Consider the following 12,676-nt stretch of genomic DNA (forward strand, 5'->3'; position numbering starts at 1 on the left):
TTCCGCTGCGCGCTTGAAAATATGAATCTCCAGCTGTATGATTCCAAAAGCACTACACAGACTTCTGAGAAGTTATAAACGTAGTCTTCCCTGAGAGAATTTCGTGCTAGTGGGCTCTCCACTTGTAGCACGGTTAGCTGAGGCCTATTTTTTTAGTTTAGTGATCTGCAACTTCATTGCAGATTGCTTACGTCGTTAAGATCTAGTATGGCCGAGTGTTGTATAAAAGCGGTCAGATTTCCGTACTTAAAACCATAAGATGGCGATTGTGTGCGTGTGTTAGAATCGTGCACCCCTGTTACCTCTTCAGTTGACGCTACTCAGCGATCCCATCTGAGGCTTTTTATTCAATTTTTCCTTTTCCCATGACCGTTGACAACTACCTGTACCAGTTATATCTACCGAGTGCCGAGACGTAACAGCAGAGTTGGCCTAATGCACTTTCGAAAGAGGCTTCTGGCAAGCGGTGTTAAGACATAAGGACAAGGCAACGTTTTCTTTGCTTGGAGAGCAGTTGCGTCAGGCATGCCATCATCCATGATGTCTGAGACACACGATGACGCCAAACAAAGCTTTCCGCACGCACCATCATCGATAAAAAGATGATTGTCTTTTAGGCCAGAGGAAGAATTTTACCGACTCGATACCGAATATGTAGTCAGTGGCAAGGAGAACGAACCCCACCCTACTCACCAAAAGTAAACAAAATGAACAGCTAGAACATGCAAAATAGCCAAGGCTTGTATCTACGGCTACTCTCGAATGCAGGCTTACTTTTCAGAAATTTTGGGCGGTGAAGGCCTCCTACATACTGCGCATACTGCTCCGCTTCATGAGAATCACAGGCCTGATCGATAGGCTGTGATTTACTGACTATGCAAACTTCACTGATTTACTGATTGCATATTTCTGTAACCCTCTTTTACCCGTCACTTTCATATCCACTCACCCACTTCGCCCCGTCCAGGGTAGAAAACCGGTTTCTTTTTTCGGTTTTCCTCCCTGGCTTTCCTCACCTTCCTCCTCCTTAACCGGTTTGTGGTATCAAATGCCAAATAAATATTTATCACCCTTCCTAGTTAATGCAGAAGCGTTACTATGTCACCATTCGTGGATGCCAAGGAGGCGGCTGTGAAGCCTCCATTCAACAAACTCTTAAAAAAGAAAAAAGAAAGCTCGCTGCCAATGGGCTTCGTTCCTAGGCAAAGGGATGAGCTCGGCTAGCTACTGTGTTACACCACTGCGATATATCGGTGCATCAAAAATGGATTGCCGCCCGTGGAAGTAATTTCACTTTTCCTTCAAGTTCTACCTGTCTGGGGGCATGTAAAACAAATAAGCAAAATGCTTTGGCCAGAGTTGTAGCGAGAAGTTCGCCGGCTCAATGACCTTTTACGTTTCGCCTTTCTAAAGCGGTATCCTACCTAGTTTGTTGACAAGATATTTCAGTCCATCAGCAGGTCAGCTTCCCAAGTGGAAGAATAACTCCAAGGGTGCACGCTGGACAGTCTGCTGAAAAAAATAAAGAAGAATAAGAATATTAGAGGTGGGTTGGTGGTCATGGAGAATTTATCTGACGGAAAAAAAAAAAAAAGTTATTTGTTCTTCAGGGAAGACACAAGTATGGACTTCAAATACTAGTGCCACCTCATGAATTCATTGCCATCAATCGTCGTAAAGCTAGTAAAGCCGACTCAGAGGAGTGGGAAATATGTCTTTTTGGGGTCGTGGACTGCCTTCTTAAGTTCTCTAAACCACTTTTTGCACGTCGCAAGGAAACATCAACAGGAGGTATTGCGTCTTTCTTATGAATAACCCCTTAATGATTCTAAAACCTCATAAAAGTGCCGAATTTGTGATTTTCTCTTAAGGTGATTTCTCGGAATGAACAGCCCAGACAGTTAAAAAGCAGTTTAAGCCCTTGAAAGTGAAATCTACAAAAAATAAGAACAGATCTAGTGATTGAATTGTGTGAGCAGTTGAGGTGAGCAGATTTGGGAAAACAAAACGAATGATTTCCTAAGTGCTAAAATATTCGCTAAAGTATTCGCTAAGAATGCTAAAGTATTCTTTTCGAGAAAAGCTGACACAAGCCAGATACGCCATTTGGAACTACAGTTACTGAAAATGGGCTGCTACAGAAGCAGAAAAAAAGGCGGGAAGGGGTAGTGGGACTCTTCCGCATAAACAGAAAACAACCTACCGACAAGCCAACAGAATGAATCACAATTATATTTAAATCTTCAAAAAAGAGCTGAAGTTCATTCTCGGTCACTTCCTCGCTCCGATTTTAGTCTCTAGGATGGCCATAACATCTAGATGTTTGCTGTGCAATAGTCTGGGGAGCAGCTCTACCTCTGGCGATACCCAAGACCATATCCACTGAGGACATTCGTATGCCGCCGTGGCGACTGCTGTACATTCTGCCTTGCTATATGCGCCTGTCGGCAGACGAAACAGTCGCCTCTGAACCATCGCCAGGGCTTCTGGACTGCTAACGCCAGCGCTTCTAATGATTTGACGCTCGAAGGTAATGGCGATTCTTTCTGCATGCTGGTCATCCTCTTCGTTTGTGTCAGATGCGCATGGCGCACAGCGCTTAATTCTAGATTGGCTTCTAAGTGAAACAGAGCGCAGCAGTGTGTGGTTACCTAAACTGACAAATTCTGGTATCGTCACAGGCCACCTGATGGCGCAATGCAACAACACGTCATGGATGCTTCTGATATGTTTTATGTTAGTGGTGACCCTCCTGCTGCCGCTGTGGCTGTCTTGGGGTACTACTGCGCCAGATATAGTTGAGGTAGAAAATGTTCCCGTGGCGTCCTAATAAAGGGGGAAGAAACAGCACCCCAGCCTTGGAAGATGAACTATTGAGGCCAGCTGCTGACGAGAAGAAACAAGTCCCTGAGCGGAGGTCTCCGCGGAAACTTCATCCCCTGTTGTCATTGCTGTGCATCATATTCGGGGCCAGTGTCTGATTCCTGTAGGTAACGCGCGCGGTGCTTCATCTCGGTAGCCGGTTTCTTCACACGCCAAGCTGCCAGTTTTTGACGCTACGGTCGGATGTCGTGATCGTCATCTTCATCATCATCTCAAAAAAGTTGTTCTAAACGCCTTAATTACGCCTCCTTCATCCTAATAAAATCCAGAAGCACCCGTTAAATATTTGCTAAACAAGAAAAAATTTGGGAAAGTAAGAAGCGAAGCAAAACTTACGTAAATTAGTGCTAAATATTGCTTCTGCACGTAGCCACGCTGAGAAAGCTGCTTAATATTTTTTTAATTCCTGATCAATGTAAGACTATAACCCGGCTTATATATAGGAAAATTGAAATCACTATAATAAAACAATATAGTAAACTACCTAGCCATAGCCTGCCCTTAGGAAGCGTATACGGTCTCACATTTTCACACTGTCTCGCAGGCCTTAAGTCGGTCAGTTTACAAAAAAAATATCCTTCCGAACTTAGCGACCTCAACACCAGCCGACTCTAAAAATAGCATTCTTCCGAATTTTCTCGAAATTAATTCAAAGGACACTCATGCTGAAGAAACAAATTATGGAGATAGCGATGGTAAGCGTTCTGTTGTGCACCATTGCAAAGAAGTCTGCGCCCGACACAGAACATTAGTTCGATATCTCTTTGTACCGTTATATGGAGCGGCGGTACACAGGTTGTCGCAATCAGATTGCCGGACGACCCCTGCATAATTCCGCTGGACCTAGTTACAATTTTGTGGAACTAGCCTCGTATTTTACGGACAGTAAACACAATGTTTTAGGAGCCTTGCGAGCAAGATAACACCCCATAATTAAATAAGAGTATCAGTTATCACGCCCTGCTAGATGACGAGAAGTTCTTATATATATATACTTTTTTTTTTTTTTCAGTTGTCTCTTTAGTACCCGCGATATCGCTCGCCGTACTTCTTTATGAATTTCATGGGCGGGAATGACGGCAATATTATAAGAAATGCACCAGAAGAGACAGCATTGTCATGTGAGCAGAAGTTTAGTGTACTGCACAAAGTTTTGGCTAATCCCAGATGTAGATTCGGATACGCTGCGATGACAAAGCAAGACTATACTATCGCGAATTGCACAAGGGTAACAATTGTGTAGAAAATCGGCTTAACAGTAGTCTCCTCAGCGCGGTCGCCACCATAATGATGCTTTCGATGGAGCCCTCGGTAAGAGCTTCGAAATACTTTTCTGTGATGCTTGCCTTGGGAGAGAGCAGTCAGTAAGTCCCTGTTAGCTCGGTGTTCTCGTAATTGCGCTTTGTATAGACGGATTTAGGCAGTTGTGTTAGGCTGGCGAGAGACTGAGGTTTCCTGTGCGCATTGCTGTTGTGCAACCTTTGCCACGTGGTGGAGCTGTGCTGAAGGTCCCGAAGAAAGAGCCTTCAAATGTCGCGAAGAGCTGCCTTGAAATTTAAGCAAGAATTTCGAAACGCAAGGGAAACATCATATATTTATCAAAGAACAACGTTTAGGAGAGATTTCGAGCTGTGGTAAGCGCTTAATTAACTAAATTGATTGTAGTTTAAATATTCCTTACCTAGGCTGTTAACCCTAGTGTAGAGCAAAAAGACCAGGGTTTAAAAATGCCCTGTTTACCTCGCTCAGAACCATCCAGCATCACACACGCTTGCTTTAAGTCATAAATTTCAAGTTCTCTCTTGAAAGATTTAGCCGTAGCTAAGAGCCCTGATGCTACTGGGCTCAGCGGTCGTTCAATACCTCTGCGCTTGAAAATACCCATTTTTCTTGTGACCACTTCGAAAACTGCTCACCCGTCAACGCCCTTCCATCTTATTTAACAAATGGTTTTCTTCTTGGCGTTCTGCCTTAAAGCTGCCACGAGATTTGAAACCAAGTTAAATCCATATTTCATGAGCCCACTCGCTCTGAAGGGCGAAAATTCCTCCCTCTCTATTTAATGAAAAAGTAAACATAGCACTTTTAGACGTTTCCAAGCTTTGAAACATGCAATTCTAGTAACGCGAAACAGTGTATGCCTCCAAGAAACTGTTTGTTTGGAGACAGGTGGACAATTTTGCACTGTTGCAGTCATAGGCTTTAAAAGACATTGTTTATTGTTTTATTTAGGCGCATTCGGGATAATACCTTGAACGTAATATGTTTTCAAGAAAAAAATGGAGAATAAATACGAAACGTACACTCATTGTACCAGTGATTAAAGCGTCGTCAGGTGTGCCTCTCTGTGTCCTCGTTCTTAAGCTGGCTTTATTTCTTCGAAGGGCACATTGTTACCTACCAAGCATTGTGCTTAAATCAGCCGATGATAACGTGGATTTCATTTGACCGTAATTGTTTTAGTGGTACTGCCGTTACAATATTAGCTCTTTCTAGATTTCATGTTTTAGGACCTAATAGTAGCAAAAGAAAGAAACTGTAAAGGTTCAATTATCCTTGAATCATGTTTCACGAGCGTAAGCCGTCGGCCCCAGCCACATCCGCTGCTACGTCTTCGATCTTGGCATGCTTCTGGGCGAGGTACGCTTCTCGGCAATGGGCTACCCTAGCGAAAAAACCCTATGAGTCACAATAACCTCATACAGATTCGTCATATTAAACTCATACTAAACTCGTATAAATCTCATATAATCTCATGCAAATATGATTTAACGTATTAGGAATAGTATTAAGAATGAGATTATATGAGATTTGTATGAGTTTAGTATGAGAAATCGGTATGAGGTTATTGTGACTCATACGGTTTTATGCAAGGGTAGTCTATCTTCTCATTGTCCTTGGGCCTCGGCAGCCTGTCTGGCATGGCTGCGTTGCTGCGTTCTGTGTATTTAATGAGTGTCGCCATGCCGCCGAGCTATGACCGTTCGATGATCGGATTTGGCCCAATGATTGCGCTGAAACGAGCACACGGACGGCCCAGTCAGCGCACCATCCATGGAGACTGAGGAGTGAGCGCCGCAAAACAGCTGCTATCTCCTTAGAGCAAGTCACATGATAACGTAGTATATAAGAGAAATGCGCAACAACTTCAACAGGACAAAGGAAGAAACACACACAACAGTTCACGAGCGCTCGTGAACTGTTGTGTGTGTTTCTTCCTTTATCCTGTTGAAGTTGTTGCGCATTTCTCTTATATACTATGCAGAACCAACTAGCCCGACAACACGCTCTTCTGAACATGATAACGTGGCTGACGTCACTCACCCCAACCAGGCATTGCGATTCGACCACCCGAGTGATCTCAAGGTCACGGTGACGGACAAAGATGAGTGACCTTGGAAGACATAGCGTAGTAGAACTTAGGCTTTAAAATGTTTGCTACTGAATACGCCGTGTGTCGGAAGATAGCTGCTATTGCTGAAATCACGAAGATTCCTTTTGCCTCTTTAGGGCGCACCAGAAGTGTCCATATTAAAATCCATGCCTCGTCTGCGAAGGAAATTAGCCTTCTCATATTCAAGGTAGAGAAGCATATGTTTACCAAAACAGGAGTGGACTAGTGGCCTTTTAGTAAGCTCTCAACCCTTGGCAACGGGGGTAAACGGTATCAAAAGCATGCGCCTTAACATAATATACCTGCCTGCATAATCGCCGCATACAGGTGCCAAGGCTAGACGACGTCTTCCTAATAATCATGCATTATTGCTAACTATGCACTTAGCAGTCATCCGCTCTCAGCCCAGGATTAATGAAGACGCCTGTGTTGGCGCATTTGTATTAAGATGCATTGTACACATAATCTCAACTCCGATCCCCACAATAACTTATACTCGCTAACGGTGTAGACACCGGCACAAATGAGACTTAGAAGTGGGCAATGAATTAAAATAATTATATAGATATCCTAAATAAAAAAAAGGAAGAAGGATACGGCGTTGAACCCGCTGCTAGGAGGTTTTATCCCTTCTTTGGTTTTTAATCATTTAAGTTTTGTACTACCTTTATTGACTCTGCCCTGTACAGTCAATGCCCCGGTTCATCAAAATAACACACGTATGCCTTTGCTTACAGCACGAATGATCGTTCTCACTGTGATTGTATAAGATATCCTTAGTGTCAAAGCCTTAATATCGGGGAAAGAAAGACCATAGCCATACTACAAACGGCGTCTAGCGGTCACTACTTTCGAGCCATCAAGAGAATATATCCTGAAACTAGTACTGAGGAGGCAGCGCTAATTTTTGTGCACTTCGCAATTATCCAGAGGCCCTCTCACAGGAGATAGCACATGCATGTCTGACAATCTACACATGTTCAAAATCCTCAAACGACGAACTTTCAAACCTCTATAATATCTTCCATCAATGTTTCGCTGTACATTGAATCATCGGTCTCTTCAAAGGAGAAATTGATTGGAGACACTTAAGCTTCAACTTTGACAGTATGACATGATAACGTTAAGCTACTAAGCTACCAAAATTTTCAGTTCCCGGTTATAAGCGACTGCTCGATATAAGAAAAGCCTCGTTTTAACGAAACCGTATGAACATGACTGACTGGCTTAGGAATAGCATGTCTGCCTCAGCATCCAAGAGCACTGAAAGGCTGATTCTTATTCCGCTTTCCCACCTTAAATGAGCACCCGAAGTTGGTACCTGCTGCCGAATCAACCTCGGGACGTGGTCACGTGACTTCAGGCAGCACAGAAAGCGCTACGTCTAATTAGTGCCCGGCCATGCCTTCCACCAACTGCAAAGATCCATGCCCGAGATTTATTGCTTACAACAACGACGCCGACAAAGCCGCTGCCGGAGTTTCTGCGTAACAAGGCATTTAACGCGATTGCATTAAATATATAGGCCTTTATAGCATTAGACATTCGTCTCTCTGTTCAATCCGCTGAATTACGTAAAACGCCATGGAGATGTCATTTATTTGAAAGAATTTCCACTTCAGAGACATACGAAGCACAGTTCGCTATAGGTTCTTACCAAAAAAGAAACAAACACAAAATTCAGAATACTTTCTTAGTATGTGAATTCATTTCATCTTGTTACCTATGCTTAATTTGTGTTAGAAACCATTGCACCCTTATCATCCTCTCTTTAGAATGTTTGGATGAAACTCAACCGACAGAGTAACGTAGCACTTTCTCTCAGTGAGTCCGCTAATTGAAACAGGTGATCTTGCGTATTGGCTAAATAATTCTTGAATAAAAACAAATAACTACATTCCCACTGTGCATGCCGTGAATGTGGATGGCCGTTAAAGAAGCATGGCGTAGGGAGGAGTGCCATGCTGAATAATGTATGGAAGCAGGCATTCAAAATTATGGTGTACAATTTTACTACCGAGGCATATTTGCCTTTCGCCTCCCGAGATATACAGCTAACTCCCAGCTCAGATTCAACAGTAAATATCATAGGTGTTGACTTATCGCCCAAAGTCGGGCTTGTCCACACTAGTGTTAATCATTCATGAATGTATTCGTAAACAACCGTTGCAGGACCATATAAAAGAAAACACGACCCTGATGCGAACTCCTTGTGGAGTGTCGCAATCCATGCGGCAGCAAAAATTTATTTCATAAAGAATGGGATACCAAACGTCTGAAAATGATGGCCTAATTGAGACACCAAGTTTTAAGAAATGGAACACCATTTCACTGTAGTTAGTTAGGGGAAATAATTTCTTGTCTATGAAATCTTGTTCTGTAAACACTTAGAAAATGTGTTTGTTTTGGTTTGTGGGGTTTAACGTCCCAAAGCAACTCAGGCTATGAGAGACGCTGTAGTGGAGGGCTCCGAAAATTTCGACCACCTGGGGTTCTTTAATGTGCAATGACATCGCACAGCACACGGGCGTCATACTTTTTGCCTCCACCGAAAAGTGGCCGCCAAAGCCGGGATTCGATCCCGCGTCCTTGGGAACAGTAGTCGAGCGCCGTAACCACTGCGTCACCCCGGCGGGGTAACACAAAGGAAATGAATACTCCTTGACGTCAATAGAGCATCATGGAAAAAAACACAGAAAAATAATAAAAGCGAACGTGCTGAATTAGCAGAGACCAATATTTACTGTTCCAAAAGACAAAGTTGGCTGAAATTGAAGACTGGTGCACAGTGCACTCATAAATTTCTCAGCACTCCTTGGGACGATTAGAAGCAGAGATCTTCGGGAAGGAAGTTGTCTAGGGATGTGATTGATGAAATGCCTCTGTAACAAAAAAAAAGAGGTTGGCCGCACTTGCTACAGCAATTTCGCAGGGACAGTTTGCAAGCTATAGTCCACTGCTGGCATTAATATCCGAATAAAAGCACTTTTTTTGTTGTGCACAGCAAAGCATTTTTTTTAGGGTGACCGTTGGTACTGAAGTGCTAGCGACCTGCTGAAACTTGGTATAATATAGAAAAGATATCAGTATCAAATCCCTTTCTTCTGATGTGGTACAATGACAATTTGCCACTGTTGTGTTGTACACTGTTAACAAAAGTATGCTCTGTTGAAAAATATTTTTTCAACATAGTTCTTATTTCTCGAGAGAGTTTAAGTCTTAAGAATTTGAATAATGTGTGGGCACCGCTAGCTACACACTGTCTGTTTTATGCGTTACAGTTGAATTCAGTGAACTGCCTCATACTGCGTCCAAATGGCTTAGGAACTGGCAGAAGTGTAGGCGCAAGGTGAGCTAAGTTCTACTAGCATCTTTCTAGGGGCACATACCGATGACCAAACAGAGTCGACCACAGTATGCATATTTCGCTCGGGTTCGAATCGAGGCGTTCAGCCTAACAACACGCATTCGTCGAGTAGGTGGTGCTGGGGCAGACTGCCATCGCTTGCGCAGTCGAGGGCGCGAAATCAAATTACATGGCTCTCCACCGTAGGGACGCGCCGTGTCGACACGCAGACGTGAGGAAGGTATAACTGTGTTACAGCGTCGGCTAGCTCAAATGGGCCGCGTCCTCGTTTGGAGCTGGCAATTCTCTGGGTACTGCAGAGACGTGACCGGCCTCGAGAGATCGGCAGTGCACCAAAGGCATCGACGCCAGTTTGGCTGGAATCGTCAATCAGTCAAAGGGCGATGGCGTGCCCGGTGTGCTTTTTTCTATAAGACACGTACCGAGGCATATTGAGCAATTTAGACACAAGAAAAAAAAGTGTTAACTGCCTCTGCTGGCCGTTAACTTTGACTCTGTGATTTTGTCACGTTCTTTGTTTTTCATAGAGGCAGTATTCTCTAAATTTGCAGACGCCTTAGAATTGACGCGAAGAAAACGATCATCTATTATAAAATAGTAGAGCTCCGCAGATATCTACAGCCTAATTATGTGCAAGGCGATTTATTTGTTTTCTGTTCTGGTTACTATGCTGATATAGTAGATTTGTGATCATTGTTATGAGGCCTCAAAACGTAAGCTCATCTCCAAGTCTTCGTTATTTCTTCCGTTATGATGTCTGCTTTGTGCGTGCAAAGCCTGTAATTTTCGACTAAAGATTCCATTTTCCAGGCAGAACAATGATTACCCGAATCGTAGGCGGCATTACCAAAACTAGTCTCTCTCTCTCTCTCTCTCTCTCTCTCATTCGGCCCATTACATGCACGTCGAAATGACAAAAAGGGCATTTTTATATACACGTCAGAGACGTTCGTTAGCTTTACTTTAGATAAGGTGGCACAGATGATGCCTAAATTACCTTTGTCAAACATATAGCCCAAGAGGAAATTCAACCCCGCTGCTTTCATAATTGCTCAAACCACCCGCCTGTCAGACCGGTCCGTTTCTATTCTTTCGTCGGCTCGTGGGCGTTTCTCAGAAGCTTTCTTCTTGTAGGACCGAAAGCAGCCCAAAGAAGCAACCAATAAATTTCCAGACTTATCGACCGCCGTCTGGATCTGACATGGTACTGACTTGGATGAATTTATTGTTGGGCCTGTGGGAGATTGGCATTTGTTTTTATCACAAAGAACTGCCACCGCAAGCAATTTTCTCTGTGCTGACCTTTTCATGCAATGCCCTTTTTCTTCACAGAACGATGCTGCGGTATTACAGATAATGGTGACTGTGCCTCTTTAAAAGGTACTTATTTTGTCAATATGAAGTTCACGTTCTTTCTTTTATAACGTCAAAGAGCAAAAAAAAAAAAAAAAAAAGAACTGCTGCCTTTTCAAGATTGCTCTGCTCATCTATGACGCTTTTATTTCCTACAACGGTAAAAACTGTGTAGTTTACAGCAGAAGGTAAAAAAACAAAAGAAATACGTTATGGGGTAGGAACACAGAAATAACCATGGGGTAGAAATTTTGCCGCACCTAATTATAGGAATGTTTTTCTGCTCCTATATTTCATTACTCACTGTGTTTCAGAAAGGGGGCTAAGAGTGGCGTTTGTCACCTGGCGTTAAACATTTAGCGTTCGTTTCAGAGTATGATGACAAATGTCCTTTACTGGCTTTTTATGATTACCTAAAAATTTGTTTTACTTTATCACAGCGCCCATTGCAGTACGATACGACACAAGAACTGAGCCCAAAATTCCCTCAAAGCAGGCGCTTCCGCCGGTAACCCTTATGGCACGGTTATTCGGGTGATCCGCGATAATTCTCTGTGCCTGCGCTAGTTTCTTGCGATGTGCAAAATTAGCAGCGCATTTACAACAGTCGGTCGACACCACTTAGTGAAACAGCTATTCTATGATGAATTTTCTGCTCCGTTCTTGAGTTTTAGCTGAATTAACCATACCCGGGTGAAACAAAGCATGCTTGTTTCCCCAAAATATTCGTGAGTGTGGTTCTCTAGGGTCACTAGCACTCTACTGAATACCCTTTCTTTTGCCTATCTCTTATTCGCGCAGACTGCGGCAAAACGTAATTAATACTACCCGTTAATAGCATTCGGGACTAGCTGTGCAACAACTTTGTCATGGGGCTAAAGCGTCCTAGGTAATTGCTTTACGAGAAAAATTGTAGCCTAGCTAGGGAGCATCCTTAAACTGTTTGGCAGCAAAACGTGACTGAATGAATTGATGCTATTCTGAATGTTGCATTCACTAAATACGACAGATGACGAGTGGGCGAAGCGAAATGTAAAAGGCCAGTGTTTTGGCGCCTGAAGTGTATGCTGTTGCCGACCCAGCTAAAATGCCTTAGGGACAGTTTAGGGACGGGGCATTATAAGCGAATACTTGACAATAAACTCTTAAAATATGCTAGCTCAAACTAAATCAATGCTTGAGGGATTATCCTGATCACCAGGGATGCTAACCTCATTGACCGCAACCGCGTAATCCTTAAATGAGATTACTTACTAGCAGTCCTCTAGAACGGACATCGCTCGAGTGCCAATGAATCATATTTTTTTTATGAACGCGAAAACGCCCAGACATAATTCTGAGCTTACTCTCTTTTTCTGCTGCTGAGAAAATAAGAAAATATTGTCAAAATTTAAAAAATGAAACTGTGAGGAAAAAAGGATAGTGGGTTAGGCTAGGGCTGAGCTAGGGTTAGGCTTTGTTGAGCTTAGTTATCTGAGATCTTAGCTGCACCGATTAAGCGATTGAGATACTGACGCTTTTTTGCGATGTATGTAAAGCACATGTTTATTCAGTTTCGCGCTTTACAGACGCGAAGACCCATCGGTGGTCTGTAAAGTAGTTTGCCACCGTCTGAATTTTGGATACACATCTAGACGTCATGGTCTCTCTTTGGTAAACACGGTCAATGACAATTCCCA

General features: G+C 43.2%; 1 long non-coding RNA gene across 1 annotated transcript in view; it reads right to left on the reverse strand.

Moving 5' to 3' along the window:
- Positions 1 to 12,676, reverse strand: part of LOC146186006 (uncharacterized) — a 224,395-nt gene that overhangs the window by 78,358 nt on the left and 133,361 nt on the right. The window contains exon 2 of the long non-coding RNA XR_014708064.1: positions 1,425 to 1,512. This is a non-coding gene — a long non-coding RNA (uncharacterized LOC146186006). The remainder of the gene's footprint in view (positions 1 to 1,424; positions 1,513 to 12,676) is intronic.

This window comes from Amblyomma maculatum, chromosome 6 (genome assembly GCF_055883805.1).
Source record: "Amblyomma maculatum isolate TAMU_Amacu chromosome 6, ASM5588380v1, whole genome shotgun sequence".
NCBI lineage: Eukaryota > Metazoa > Arthropoda > Arachnida > Ixodida > Ixodidae > Amblyomma > Amblyomma maculatum.